Raw genomic sequence first — 15783 nt, forward strand, 5'->3', positions numbered from 1 at the left:
AAAAACTGTAAGGAGGATACTGATATTTACATGATTTTAGGTAATCTGATATTTTGAGCCAGGGAAGCCTCTTATAACACTGAAGTGAAACACTAGATACTTAATACAGGAATAATACAGCCATTCTGCAAACCACAAACTACCCAGCGCCACGCCACAAATAACTATGATTTTGAGCAAGAAGGAGTGGAAGAGTGTAAAGAAACAAAGAGAGAGAGGGCTGGGGGGAGACATAACTAAAAATTACTTAGCCCATGAAATTCCTTAGACAGCAGAACTAGCAGTGAAGGCTAAACACTCCAGAGTCTGGGTGTTGGCAGACACAAAACACCGCCACAGGATGTGAGAGAGCTATTGCAACCAATCAAAACTCTTAGTTCAACTTCAAGGACCAAACATATGATATCAAAGTAAAGGAGAAAATGCCAGTGATCTGATAAGATTAGACGTGCTCTCTGAGCTTCCCGTGATTATTAATTGCATCTACAATGGCATCGCTGATTTGTGACTCCCAACCTCTTTTCTCCTTTGTTTTAATTTTCGTCGAAACAATGCCGTTTAATAACTTGCGGTTGAAAAACTACAATCGAGCCTTATTTATTTGCCTGGAAGACAATCTGAGCTTCCACTTCACTTTCCCACCAGTCCGTCCAGCTGCCCACTGCCAGAAAGCATTTTGCTGGGGACAGTGTGGTCCTATTGGAGCGACAGGAATTCACAAACAGAGGGGGCAAACCAAGGTTACTGAAACGAAGGGCCCAGGCACGCTCCCAAACGAGGCAGGCGGCGGTGCAGCCAGCGCAATCTGGGGTCCTTCTGCTGACTAGCCACACTAGGACTCATGGGAAGGGAATGTAAGGCTCCTTTGCAGGCCAAGTTTGAAGGAGTGTGGAGTGAGAGACTAACTGTTTGAAGAGGACGGAGTTAGCATATGAGAATGCTGCGTGTGTGTGTATGTGTGTGTGAGTGTATAAAAACCTTGACAAGTAAACTCTGGCTGCCATCACTCGTCACTTCTTTGTGTTGGAAAAGACCACCTTGCCACACCCATGCTATTCTCGTGCAGGCCAAGTCTTCTCCCATTCCAATGAAGAGACATTAAGGGAAGAGTAATCACTTTGGACGTGAGCTGCCAATTTAGTCTGAACTTATTTATCTCATTTAGAGTCAGTTTGGAGGGATATACACATGGCAAATTCCGACTTCACAGTTCCCACAGACGTAGGAATTGAAACTGCTGGCAGGCCTGACGATATTCCTTCATTGAGCTTTGCATTACTGTAACAAGAGAGGGAGTGACAACGATTTGCCAAACCCTGACAACTGCAATCCTGTCACTGCCTGCTGCCAGTTTATCTGTGGGTTGTTTTTTTTTCAGTGGATGCTTCACCACTAATTCGATTTCTTCTGGTTTTCAAGCATTAAATTCTGAATTAGGATCTTCTGAAAAATCAGATTATCTATGCAAAAAGTCACATGTCCACACGCTCTCACACTCAAACAGGTAGACGACAGCGGCCCACTAGACGCAGAGACCTCCCAAAAAACTTACATCCTACATGGCTCTGGCTGTGCATACTAACTAGTAACTGGCTTTACATTGAGCATGCACGCATGTAAGTGCACACATGCACGGTTTACTCTAATTAGTGCTGGTATTTTCAGGGCTTGTTTGCACAAATTGGTAATGTGTGATTTGAATTAAAATATGGTTGCAGGGAGAGCGGTGGGGAGGAATTGTTCCCAATAAAAATAAATAAATAAATAAAAGAAATAGAAAGGGGTTTCACCTTGCCCTTTTGTTGGGACTCATACGAAAGTAATTTAATCCAGTGAGGGAAAAGAGGAAAGAGAAAGAGGTACAGAAAGAGAGAGGTAGCAAAAAAAGACAGGGAAGGAGAGACAGAAAGAAAAAAGGGGGAGGGAGATACATTCCGTTTGGGCCATAGTGAGAGGCACTGTGGGTGTCTGAGGGCCCTCACTGCCAGTAATTGCTTCCATATAGGACTCTTCCACACACATATACACACATCTACATGCACACGCGCAGTTAACATTGTAAAAGCAGATGTGGGACATCTACCAGTATGAAAAAAGAAAAAACATCATTTACAACAGATAAATGCATGTACTAAAAGTGTCAATTTATTTAACCATTGAACTCAGTTTTCATGGAGCTCGTCATTAAGCATAATACGGTGGATAGCAGCTCTCGATTAAGAGGATGAGGCACTTTAGCAAGGTACTTGCTTGTCCCCGAAACAAGGAGCATTTTAGCAGAGTATTCTGTTAATCCAGCTCAAAGCCGGACAAAGGACGGGCGACCGTGCTTGAATTGTACTATAAGTAGGTTTAAGCCACAGAGGTAAAAAGGAAATAGGGTGGAACAGTGGTGTGGCGGTCAGCATAGTTGACTCATACCAAAGAGGGTCCTGGGTTTGAATCCACCAGTTGGCTGGGCCTTTCTGTCTGGGTACTCTGGCAGACAAAGACATACACATTATACTGGGGACTGTAAACTGGCCATGTGATTCAGCTCATAACCTATATAGATAAACCTAGTTTCACAAAACTATGCAGAGAGAGGTGTTATGGGAAACTGCAGGTCACAACGAACTGGCAAAGCACACAAACACCAAATTTCGTTTGAAAGGAGCATGCAACTGATAAATAATGATGATTTTTCTCAAACTGACATTATTTCCAGTTTTCCAGGTCTCACCTGTGAATGAATATCCTCTGCTAGCACAGCTCCCCCGACACATTTAGGGACCTTAGGCAAGATCAGGCTTTCATGCTGCACAAAATGACCTACACCTGTGATCACAGAAAGACTGCAGTAAGCAACACCACTGTTAATGTTTTCACAAGTTTCTGTGTGTGTGTGTCTGAGGCTAAAATTTGGAGAAGAAAAAGCTCAAAGTTTGGGAAGAGAAAGCCTGTTTAACAAATATGATTTGAGATTTGTTTAGGTAGCCTGCAGTGTAGGCTTGTGATCAAGCGTTGGTTACATGGATCACTCATTAGGGCAGGAAGTGTTTATTCCATTATGTTGTCAAGAGTTCAGCTAATTATATTGTAACTAAAAGACTTTTAAGTTTCCGTTGATAATGTTGTTACTGTAACCACGGTTCAAACGTCTTTTCAAGCACCCTGCTGGCGTCCATGTGTGATGTTAATATGAAACATTCCATAGTCAGTTATTAATATGAGAGCAACACCATTAGGCAAATCGTTAGCATTAATGAAATGTGGACTTAGTAATGAGTGACTTCCAAACTGTTTAGATGACTTATTTTAAACAGGCCTGTGCATTTCAAGGTACTTAAAGTGCTTTGTAAGAAATTGTAAGTAATTTATGTCCATAAATATTAAAGAGATTTTCTGGGATTTTATTTAAATTCACTTTTCATTTCCATTCATCTGTTTTCTTCTGCTTATTCAGTTCGGGATGGTGAGGTGAGAGGGGAATGCAGAGTGGATGGGTCACCCATCTAACCAGGGCCAACATAAAGAGACAGACAAGCGTTCACACTTGCATTCACACCTACGGCCAAATTAGAATCACTAGTTAACCCAACACATGTCTTCTGACAGTGGGAGGAAGCTGGAGTAGCCGGGGGTAACCCAGACATGAGGAGAGCATGCAAGCTTCAAAGAGGGGTGTGTCAGCCCTGCAGGTGGATTTGACACCAGGATCTTCTTTCTGTGAGTTAACAATATTACCCACTACACAACCGTTAATTTTTATACTGTTTATTGAGATAAAATAACACAGTAGCTCAGTCCTACATTTTCTTCTCGTGTGTCCCCTTGTATCACATGAACGGTAAAGGTCCTGGTTTGATGTATGTCCGGGCCTTTCACCATGCACTGAGTATTATTTAAACTCTTTCTTAGTGGCAAATACACACTCCTGGACACACACACTCATGATTAATAGGAGCATGTCTGAAAGGGGAAACAATAGTCAACCTCTGCTCTGCTGCCAAAAGACAACATACAACATTAGGCATATAACTACATGTGGTTGTGGCTGCATTAGACTCCCATGCACTACATAACATAAATCAACTTTCATCATTTAAACACAAACAAAGAACAGCGCAAGCCAGGCAGGAAGGAAAACTGAGGGAAAAGGGGCTGGGGGTGGGGTAATAATTGATTTGTATGGTTTAGATGGAAGGAGGGACGGAAGACTTAGGAGGTTAGAAGGGAGGGAAATATTTTGAATGTGAGTAGTTTAAAGAGGAAATCAGCTCTGCCATTTAAACAGGTTACAACCACTTTACCAGGTGTAAAAGTCCCTAGCTGCTCGGAGAATTTAACCGGCACAGAAAAGGAGTCAACTACATAAAAATGAATCTAAACTTTACTGGGTTCTGCTGGAGTTTAAATAGCAGATGGACCACGTCTGAGTGCATGAGTCTTTGAGGTTCAAAGCGTTAATGTGACTAAGACCACTTGAGAATGTTAACATGGCAAGTTGAACAGATGTGTTCAGCCACTAAACTGAATGGCAGACACAAAGTGTGCCCACACGCATACGCAGAAACACAAGTGCACGCACACACACGTTCGCCCATACATCCATTGGCCCCACCTGAGCAGTAACTTTCAATGATCATGAGCCTGTACGACCAAATTGGCTGAGCTCACAAATCAAAGGCACGTGGGGTTACTTGAAGATTTCCAGTCAAGTGGAATGTGTGTATGCAGTGCAGGTGTGTGTGTGTGTGTGTGTGTGTGTGTGTGTGTGTGTGTGTGTGTGTGTGTGTGTGTGTGTGTGTGTGTGTGTGTGTGTGTGTGTAAATTGCAAAAACAGACAGAAGGACTTGACTGCCCTCTCCTGACTTGATCAGATCTTTTGGGATCCACGGATGTGACCAAATAGTTCATTATCCAAGTGTGAACATTAACCGCTGCACAAGATTTGATATTTGATCCAAAGTAACTTCACGTCTATCATCCCTCTGCCACAACACACGCTGCCGACTCCAGCATCATCGAAGAGGACCCACAGGGATCGCTGCTGCAGATTGCTGAGCGCTGTGTGGATATATTTGTGTGCCCCGTAAGTAGCGGCTGTTGCTGTATCAGTTCCCACTGTAGATAAGGGAGTGTACTGCGGTGGTATTGGTAATAATGCTGGGACCACTGAGACAAGTAAAGCAAGGGAGGTGTCATTGCTGCACATCCGTATCACACACTTTTACCCAGCAACTTCCCCACATACACACAGAAAAAGCAGTACCTACTGAGAAAAGTGGCTCCCATCCCCATTTTTTTTTTAAATTTGTGTTATTTCATCAAGTACTTTTCTCTCTTAAACTTTTTTTAACCTTCACTACAGATGAGCCCCTTGTCTGACATAAACATTTGCTAAAAATGGTTCTTGTGATAAGAAAAGGTAAGTTTTTTGGTCATTATTGTCAAGCACTGTTGTACTTGGTGCATGAAAACTAACATAAAGAGTAAAGCATTAGAATGAAAGAGCAAATAAAGGAGTATATCCTACTCTATAAATAAAAACAATAAATAAACAGATAGGTAAGAATTCAAATGATAGCAGCTTTAACAACAGCATAGGTAGGCAGTGGAATAGATAGCTGTAAAAAAGGTCAATAAAAGATTTGCACTTTGAACTTAGGGTAGATAATTTTATAAATAATCTGAAAAAATGGTACACATGGTCTTCCCAGATCTGGAAAAGGCATTCGATCGGGTCCCCCGCGAGCTGATTTGGCGATCACTATGAGCTCATGGTGCCCTGGAAGCTTATGTGAAATGGACTCAGCTGCTCTATCGTAATGTCACAAGCATGGTCCGATGTTCAGCGGGAACATCACCAGCCTTCCCGATTACCGTTGGCGTCGACCAGGGCCCGGCCCTCTCGCCCCTGCTGTTCACCCTCTATATGGACACCACGACGGCTGATCTGCAATCACCACATCCATGGAGCCTCCTGTATGCAGATGATGTGTGCCTATCAGAAACAGAAAACTGCCCAACCCTGCAAACCCAAACACAAGCGTGGAAAGACCGGCTCTCCAAAAACAGCATGCGCCTGAACATCAAGAAGACTGAGTACCTTGAATGCGGCCCCCAGACCAACAGTACCATTACTATTGATCGCGAGCCGCTGACTAAAGCTGCCCAATTCAAGTACCTCGGGTCCCTTGTCACCTCGGACTGCGAAACTCTACCAGACGCCAGACTCCGTGTCAACACAGCATGGATGAAGTGGTGTCAGGTCAGTGGAGTGTTATGCAAAGAAGAAGTGGAGGAAGGCATGCAAAATAGTGGACCCTGCATCACAGGATATAAACCGCTAGGAAGAAGAATGTGAAGAAATGGTGAAGATTATCAAAAATACTGTGAAACAATATAATAGCTGACACTGAATCATAAAAGAGGATAAACTGAAGAGCAATAACGATAAGATTATTTAAACACTCTTATTTACATTAAATGATTAGATCAGATTTAGATTAACTATGAGCTAGGACCTTTCAAAATAAGGCCTAATTTAACAGCTTCAGGACTTTTCTAAATGTAATTTTCCCTAATTTTGTTCCTGCTCTTTATTTGAGACGTTATTGCTGTGTCTTCAGCTAATTACATTACAGTTTATGTGATTTGGAAAGTCTGAAACACAACGATGCACTACTGTAGTTCCGGGAAGTCTGAGAAAACAACTCCACAGTTGTCATCAGGGTCACTTAGCATTAAGACTCGACTAAATATTTGTTGCACTGTGGGAATAGAGCAATACAGTATTTTCAAACCTTAATCCTACTAAAGAATAATATCACATGTCACCCTCACTGCTTTAATTTTGGACATTTTACCTTTTTAATCTGTTTCCTGGGAATCCCCCCCGCTTCACTGCAGAGGCACACTAAATCTCCGGAGTGCCTTATAAGATATGTCTTATTTTCCATTAGATATTTAGGCTATTTTCTATTGGGAAGATTAAGACATAAAAAAATAGATGTGGCAGTTAATTGAAAATCTGCATCTTTTTTCTCAAGTTGTTCTTTCACTCATAGTGTGGCTGATCAAATGGAAAGGCACAGTCAGAAAAAGTTGGATTTCATCACAGAAAAACAGCTAAAAACAAAAGGCACTCACACCAAGCTTATGTCAATGTCTGACACCAATACTCCGGCTAAATACAACAGATCCCTTAGATCCTGACGAGTGCCCCTTCCCGCACACATCACCTACCGAGGCCTCTTTTCTTTGTTTTTTTGATTATGTGGAAAAAATTAACAGCTAAAGACTGCCTGTTGAGAGAGAATCTGGAGCCCACACTGACTTAATGGACACAAATCTTTCCTTTTCTCCACTAATAAAACATAGAGCAGGCATCAGATATCTGTTCCTTTCTTCTGATAGCTGTTATTTAGGTGCCCTAGTTGGCTGGACTTCAGTGCCTGGCAGTAACGAGCACCTCCAAGGAAATAACATGAAAATAATTCAGGTTCAGAACCCACACATATGTAAAACGCGATTTTATTTGAGCTGTTCAGTCAGAAAACACAATAAAGAAAGACTGCGTTAGAAACGTTTGAATATACAGCCAAAAGATAAGCACTTGAACATTGCTATAAACACAAAAACATGCATAATGTTTCCATGAATGAGAGTAACGCAGAAGATGTAGCCCTGCAACAGTAAACTCCTGTGTCCTGTGCTTAACCCTAAACCGCTGGTGTTTCCGTGTGTAGTGTTAGAGAGGCTTGTGGTACAAACGGGGAGTGATCCAGCAGGAACAAGGCCTGAAAGGACATCAGAACACACTTAATCTAAACAGCATTTCCTACCTTGGGCTGTTGCTGCACAAAGCAAGCCAAAACCACACGGTGTCTATACACAGTCAGGAGCTGTGTGTGTGTGTCAGTGTGTGTGAGGCTGTGAAGATGTTGGGGTCAATCTCAATCAAGGAGAGAATGGCAAGAAAACAAGCACATGCTTAGCTAAACAAATGGGGCTGCAAAGGGGCAGACGGGTTCGTGGAGGAGAGACAGAACCCAAACAAACTTTAAGATTTATATAGATGAAGTTTAGTGCGGCACGGTGAGGTAAAGGGGAGGCCTTTAATGTGTGCGACAAACTCACATATGCATGCAAATGAAAGACTGTTTTTTTTCCCCCCTCAGGACATAAGCTGCAGAGTCCTTGCTAGAGGCCGCCAACAAAGGCTAAACAGTGGGATTAGCTGAACACAACACTGACGCTTTGGCCTGTGTCTGCATAAGGGAGAGGGAAGGGGCTGTAAACTGTTTACAGGGGAATGCAGGGTTACCGCTTTGTGTGCGTGTCTCTACATGCGTGCGTGCTGAAGTGTGGATGTGTGTTTAGAATGCAATAATGTGGCTTCTGCGATGGGTCAAGTCCTCTCTGATTGAGACGTGATCAACAAAAACACAGTGCCATGTGTCCGTATGCACACATTCAAAGAGCACACGCTGTGTACAGATGGGGAGCAGGGCGCTGATTCCCAAGTGCGCAACAGTGCACGCAAAAGTACTTAAGCTCGAGTGAGTGTGAGTCCTGGTTTTACACCAATGCAGCTTTCTTTCGTTTTTCCTTTCTTCCTAGTGACACTGACCTTTACTGTCTGCAATCCAATACTATACAAAGTATGGATCAACTGATAAAGATACATTTTTCATGTCCCGTGTCAGTTTTTGTGTTAAAGTTATTCCTATTTCTTAAGCACATGACTTTGGGGTTACATTAGGAAGGGTATCCAGGACAAAAATCTGCCAAATCAAATATGCAAAGCTATCTGCTCTGAACTTTTATGAATAAGGGAGCAGCAAAATGTAGCTTCTTAAGGACATGATATTCAGATACTGTTAGTCTGCTATAGGTGTTTGTTAGAGCTGCCATCTTTTTTTGTCTTCCACTTCTGAACTTTCCCCAAACTTTTTAAGGATACAGTGCACACCATACTGGGGTGTGTCAATTTTTCAGCTAATAAGTCTTTGGAAATCTTGTTGGTACAAAAATAAACTTTTATGCCTGTCAAACTGTTATCTTTGGCATTTTTTTATATATTCAACTAAACAAATGGGATCAATTTATGTGTTTTGCGACAGGCCAGTAACAAAGTGTCTAAAGGTACAATTCAAAACTGGGTCTTATCTAATTTTCCTGTTATGTGCAGATACTAGAACACTTGTTCTCTTGAGTCAGATGCCTCTTTTATGCTTGAACAATTCATAGCTCAGTATTAAGTGGATTATCAAACATTTTTAATAAATTCTCAAAAAAGACTGGACTGAAAATGAGTAAAAAAGCAGTCAATGCCCAAGAAATTTTTTTGGATAAACCTTCAGTAAGCCTGGAGAAATATTGCTCAGAACCACCTTAAAAAATCACAGCAACATCTAGTTTCTTCGAAGTAAAATAAAAGGAAATAAGGGGCAGCTCAAGACTTCTGCACAATACCACATGTGGTGTGATGAATAACTCCTTTGCTCCGACCCTTATCCTAACCATAAACATTGTGCATGTCATGTAATGACAAAGAATGTCATGTGAAATGTGGAAAATTCATAGAAATAACACACATTATTTGCCAGAAGCAGCATACTAACTGTGAGTGAATCAGAGGGTCATTTGAAAAAAAGAAAAGAAAAAAAAAACGCTGTAAAAACAATGTCATCACCCTTTAATTCAATATAAAGAAATGGTTAGCAAGCGGTTGCTTTTCTGTGCACCCTGCAGTTACAGAGACAACTTGTCATCCATTCAGAATCATGCTTCTGGTGACTGTTAATCCAATATTGGTGTTTCTTTCACTCTGTAACCGCTAAATGCTTTACTGTGTTTGCTAGCTAGTCGCTAACTGCCTTCTGTTTGGAGCTGATCAGGTTAAGTGCAGAACATGAGATTTTTACAGCCCTTTCACTGAAAACAGCTGCCTGCTGAAGCTTAAAACGACTTAAACAAAACTGTAAAGCTGTGGGCTGGCCAGAGTGCTAAAAAATGGGCCGGAACGCTCATAAAGCTCTGTAACGCTGAGAGAAGCTGCACATTCAGGTAATAATTCAGTCTGAGTTTACCTGTACTTGTGCTCCTTTTATACTGTTTTAACATTGTCATTTAGTACACTGCAACCAGTGTACTCGATAGACTGCCTTTTTAGTGATAATGCCACTGTGGGCGGATTTTATATCTTTCTTTTTTAAAAACATTGCTACATTTTTTTACAGTCTTAATGGCACAAAAATAGACAAACAAAAGCTGTCCAGATTTTTCAACAGAAAACAGCTGGTAGGCTCATTTAAGCATGCCTCACATATCACTAAATCTTTGATGCTGCCTTGTGCCTCACAACAAATGTAGCAGGCAAATCTACTTGCTGTTTAAGAAGAAAATCTGTTTGTTGGGCCGCTTTCGCTGCTTGATATGAAAGCATTTCCAGGTTTCGGAAAGAGAAAAAAACTGTTGAGAAGAACAAAAGAAAAAGTGGGGATTTTGACTTGGAGCTGCAAGCTAACAGTTTCTGTGTATTGTCAGTATAATGACCCCTAGTGTGCCTTTGTGCCCCAAATAAGACAGGCAGATACATGCTAAAACAATTAGCCTCTCCTGCACATGCTGAGGAGCAGCTCGAACAGTAGGAAGCTAAACAAGAAGGGAGGGTTGAAGAATACGGCACAAATATATTCACTGTGTGTGTGTGTGTGTGTGTGTGTGTGTGTGTGTGTGTGTGTGTGTCAAAGTGCCTCCCTCAGAGAGAGAGAGAGAGAGGCTCTGATTGTACAGACAGAGTGGCTGTGTGTGATAATGGTTTCCATTAACCTGGGCTGAGTTGGAGGACCTGTGAGACTCTCTATTCATCTCTCTCTCAATTTTCTCATCCTGTCTCTCACTCTCTCTCTTTCTGTCACACACATATACACAAACACATACGCATCGCATAAGTATAAGGACCCTCACAGTGACACAAGGTGTGAGAGAAGTAGGCTATTTCAGAGTGCGACGGCGGACAAAGGGGTCAGAACTTTACCAAGAAACCTGAAAAGTCTCCAAAACATTTAGCTTATCCAAACCATTAGATGTACTCCTGTGTTTTCTGAAGAGCGCACGGGAGAAACATGGCCCTTCACACGTTGAGAGCCTCTAACTTGTGTACATGAATACAGCTTACTTTACGCATCAATAAAGCTTGCAGCCAAGAGAGGAGAAGAGAGGGCTAAAGAAATGCAGTAGAGGGCGGGAAAGAGACTGAGGCAGCAAAAAAAGCCCTTTCTTTTCACTCCCATCTTTACCTGGACCCTGTCTATTAGAGCAACACGTGTAAAGCACAATGCTCCTCAGGGATGCTTTGACTAGAACTGGGATGTGGACATGCACGGCAGTGGCTCCAGTGAAAGCATGTCATGTAGCAGTGAATAGGAACAGAGGAGGTAGTGTAGCAATTATTGCAGAGAAACCATTAAGGGCCAGGGGTGGCTTCTTTAGGCTATCACAGCGGCTGACTAATGGACAACCTTGTTTTCTTGCTCGCTCACATCCCGGATTTATCTGTTCCAGCTCTCTTGAAAAAAAAATCAGAGTATTAAACATATTAGACAGTTTCTACAAAGCTGAAACATGGTTTTATTCCTTTAATGGCATGTGTGTGTCTGTAAATATATTTATGTGTGTATCTGTAAGGTTGTTTCCTCCTGTCCTCCAGTCCAAACTGCCTCCCCTATTTTTTATCTTCCAGTAATGAAGCACGTGTCATATAAGTAATGCTCTTAGATGTGATAGGGGCCAGTGTTAGGGCTAACACGACAAGGTTTTTTGCAAACCTTTCTCTTCAAAGGGCAAAACTGGTGCGGAGTGTTGTTTGAGCAATGCTATTTTAATCTTAGCATCCAGTGTTAAAAGTAATGTGTCACATTATGAGATTACCGCCGCAAAAAAGGTAAATGGTTAACGATTTTTGAGCTTGGCGTGACCCCTTTAGCTCTGTTAAAAACTAGACACTACCTTTCATGAGCTGCAGCTCGGCGACATAATTCCATAATTGCTTCGTGAAATTTAAAGTAGAATTCTTTGCAATTTCTTGTAATGGACGCACGCACAATTTGCTGTTGCAGTTTCATGACATAAAGGTCATCCTGTCTGCCATCTCTGTGTAAGTGTGGCCCATTTATAAATCATACGGTGCCCTCCTTGTGACTAGGAATTCTGAGATTCCATATAGTTGCAATCAGTCACCGATCAAGTTGCCTGGTGGGAGTCAACCCATCTCCAAACAATCACAGCCTGACTCGGACTGGCAGCAGCCACACTGCGACAAACCCATGAAGGCTTGTAATTAATTGCTTTACAGTTATACCCAGGAAAACGGGAGAATTCAGTAAAATACAGACAGTAATACTTCTTTTTTTTTAGTAACCAAATATTTGGTACTCGAATTGCAAAATGAATGCATCATATTGCAATAACAAAAATGCAATCTGTTACCTTAAACTTTGCTAGCACTCTTAACCCATAACAAAACAAACCAAAAAAAAAAATCAAATACAAGTTCATGTGGGCTCATGCATATCAATAAACATGCAGAATGACCAGTTAAACAAAAGCAAGTGGTCCAAAGTAACATATTTGTTCACATTCAAGCATCAAAGCCTGTTAGCATAGTGGGGGTCACACATGCGACGCACAGACCAGAACCACGAAAGCGTCTGATCTGACAAAAGCATGGCTTTGCACAGTTGAAAAATTTATGGAGAAGAAGAGAATCGTTTTTAGACTTACTCTATTTTTCAACCGGGGCAGCTGTTTGCAAATTGTTTAAGAATGGCTCATATCACGAGAGTGGTTTTCCAAACTCCTAGTTTGACAAAGATGACAAAGACATTACATATTTAGGAATAGCCTACCACACCACACAGGAAATGGTGAGGGGCTAAGGAGTTGCACTTATGGTGTCTCTGCCATCAACAGATTAAGAGGATGTGTAAAAGCACAGATACTGAGATTGTGTGCATTTCCTTAAAACATTATGGACTGTTCATCATCTATTTTCAGAGCACACTTGTACTTACTTCCACTGAAGTAATGGAAAAAATTGTTTTACGGATCCAGAACACTTGAGATGAAACTGGTTTCTAAGTGGCCTTTGAGCTAAAACAGGTTTGACACCTCTGCTTTAGCAACTGTGGGGATAATAACTAGAACAAAGAAGGAAAAATCAAGTGAGATGGTAAAGAGAGACAGATTCCACATGAGAACAAGGCAGGGTGGGTACGTTATTATGACAATGCTGGTCCAAGATCAACATCGCAACAAGACCTATGACGTCTGAACATTCAGTTAGCGATAGCCAAAAAGTTAGCTAATGCTTTTAAGAACTATTTTTAAAATAACCAACATGGGCAACCTTAATTTGGCTAACAGGAAACCTAACTTGATAATATATTTATTATATTGTATAAATTAATAAAGAAAACAATAGAAAGGCTTACCATTTGTTACAGAAGAGAGTTTTACATTAAGGAAGGCATTCCTATGATGACATAGGAGCGACACCCACACAGGGATGTCAGATAGACCGAACAGTTGCTTTCTCCATCCCTTCACACTGGCAATTGATACTGGTGATGATCTTTCCCTGACCTCAGCAAAGGACTTAACAGTGTTGAGTTGTTGCCACTGAAGCTCAAGGGTTCCCATTAATGTAGAAATATTTCATGTGTATAGTAATCTGCTTACTGTTTATGTAAATGTATATTCTTGACATACAGAATTGTATGTTTAGATGAGGTGCAATCAAAAAGTTTGGTGGCTTAGCCTATAAAAATCAAAACAATCCCTACATTTGTCCGATTTCCCCTTCAAGGTAGTCTTCTTGTGTGAGGCGAGTATGAGGGATACCTGCTTCTTTTTCCACCTGGTAATTACTGAGCTTGCAGGTAAATGCATTTAGCGTGTGTCCACATATAACAGTAGCCTCATGTAATTGCCCATCAATTATTTCAGCTGCAGGTCTATTTCTGGTCCAATTAACAATGAGGGTTCAGGTAGTCTTTCACCTGGTGGTTTTGCAGAAATGCTGGCAAGCAGGCAATGAAGCATGCAGCTTTATCTCCTCTCACCGCTGACCTCGTGTTTTTTGGATGAAGATGTGGACAGGAAGTTGGTGGGCTGGGTAAGTTCATTTATTTTGAAATAAGGGATGTTTTTTCTCCAAAATAAATCAACTCTCTATTTATTGATTCCCTGGAATATTACAGTCGGGCTAAGACTAGAATGCTGGACAAAAAGTGCAGTGGTCATTTTACAAGCCTCGTGGTTGTGATTTACTGACGCTGGTGGATGTAATTTTTCCGATAAAGCCCATCACTCTAATAGCTATCTAACATGTAAACAATCTAAAAAAAAAAAACCTTTGTGCAGATAAAAAGCTTTTGGATGGCAGTCTTCTAATACACATCTCTTTCAGAACCTCTGGGAAATGTCACCAAATTTCCAGGAAGCAAGTCATGAAGGTGGTTTATAATTTGGTCATAAATTAAATTACCAGACGATTTCAGGATCTAGGCTTAGCAGCAGAAGTTCCAAAATTTTGTCTTCTGTCCGTTTACATATTTTTCTTGGTGTCCTTGTCGTACCCTATAATAGACATTATACTGGACTTGTTAGCGAGCAGCAGAAATACTAGTTGATCAAACAGATCATTCTTGTTTTAATAATGTACAACTGAAGTTACTCGTTGGTTCAAAGACGTTACGCCTCTGCCAAGGGGGGGCTGCAGCCCAACAGACAGCAGTAGCACTAAACCAACAGAACCCGAGATTTAATTATCAAGGAATATGATTAACAGTTTCATATTGCTCTAAAATGCACATAAAACTTTTTTATGGCTGTTTGTTTAACTTGTCCATTAAGTCTTGCTTAGTTCTTCTTCATCTTTGGATTTTTGTGTCCTTATGATTTTTATGAGACATGATATCAACCTCATCAGCACTCTCACTTCCTCCGTGTGGACACTTAACTGCTCAATTCACAAATTGCCTCAATTACACATTACAAGAACTTGGTTGTTGGGCAGGTTAAAATCATAGACAGTATAAAAGATGGATGTAGCTACTGTGACATCATCCACTGGTTTCTGATTTCACGTTTTTAGCGTTTTCGTCATTGCCATCTCTAATATCACAACCCACTGGATGATGAGTTGTGGTGAATATATAGTTTCATACTAGATAATCCTAGCTTTTAATGTGAAGTGACCAAGATTTACAAAACAGGCAAAAAACTTTATTCAGTATGAACCAAAAATGAGTGACTCAGACATTAAAATCTGCACAAAAGTGTTTACAGAAGTCAAGTTGGAAAGCTGAATTTTGCACACACTTCTATAGGGCCAAAAGTCTTTTTGCAACCACAGCTATCGCCATCCGGTGGCTTTCATACGGAACGCTTAATTTTTCCAACCCGGAAGCTACATCCGTGTTTCTTTCTGTCTATAAATGTGATTTGTGCTGTCACATATTCCCTCACGGTAATGTCTCAAAAAGTTTAGGGACTGAGTGCACGTGAGAAAATTGCCACACATTTATGAATCGTGTGTGCTGTAATGACACAGCAGTTCTAAGCATCTCATTGCCACGGGAGCATCTGCTGTTTGCCCTTGGCATTGCTGTTGGCACAATCCAACATCACAGACATAAATAAAAAAGTAAGGGAAGGAGAAGAGAGAAACACATGATGCTCTGAATTAAATATGCTGTGATGAGTGTGTGTATGGCCTGTAAGTCAACA

The 15783-nt window shown here is 41.2% G+C and overlaps 1 protein-coding gene across 5 annotated transcripts in view; it reads right to left on the minus strand.

Moving 5' to 3' along the window:
* bnc2 (basonuclin zinc finger protein 2) overlaps nt 1-15783 on the minus strand; it is a 163257-nt gene that overhangs the window by 101226 nt on the left and 46248 nt on the right. For 2 of the 5 annotated variants that reach the window (XM_080302981.1, XM_080302980.1), the window contains exons 2-3: nt 2723-2817; nt 2422-2478 (exon numbers count right to left, since the gene is read on the minus strand). The exons of the other annotated variants lie outside the window; for them this stretch is intronic. The gene's annotated coding sequence lies outside the window, so the exon portion shown is untranslated. The remainder of the gene's footprint in view (nt 1-2421; nt 2479-2722; nt 2818-15783) is intronic. 5 annotated transcript variants of the gene reach the window in all.

Source organism: Astatotilapia calliptera, chromosome 6 (assembly GCF_964374335.1).
Source record: "Astatotilapia calliptera chromosome 6, fAstCal68.1, whole genome shotgun sequence".
Lineage (NCBI taxonomy): Eukaryota > Metazoa > Chordata > Actinopteri > Cichliformes > Cichlidae > Astatotilapia > Astatotilapia calliptera.